Genomic DNA, 358 nt, shown 5'->3' on the forward strand with positions numbered 1-358 from the left:
AGTCGAAGATGAAATCTGCCCGCGGCCCCCCAAAAAGGGGACTCCTACCACAAAAGGTCCTCGGTTGTCCATGTCTTTCTCCCACAAAAGAAAAAAGGGGAAAAAAAAACCAAATCCTCTCCTGTCCTCTTCACCACCCCCGTTCGTCTTCTCCTATGCCCCACCACCCCACCCCACCACAAACACGCCATACCCCCTGCCCATGTCCTGGTAAAAAAACCCGCGAGGCCGGACAAACTCTTAGCCATCGCTTCAGAGATTTTTTGACGATGACGCGACGACTCAAGGAGGTGCTGGCGTGACCGAAACCACCGGGACGTTTTTTTCCCATCTCACCCGTCCCCCAGCGCGCCTCCCC

The sequence above is a fragment of the Berghia stephanieae genome, chromosome 4 (genome assembly GCF_034508935.2).
Source record: "Berghia stephanieae isolate SIO BIC M18660-M18661 chromosome 4, UCSD_Bste_1.3, whole genome shotgun sequence".
Classification (NCBI taxonomy): Eukaryota; Metazoa; Mollusca; class Gastropoda; order Nudibranchia; family Aeolidiidae; genus Berghia; species Berghia stephanieae.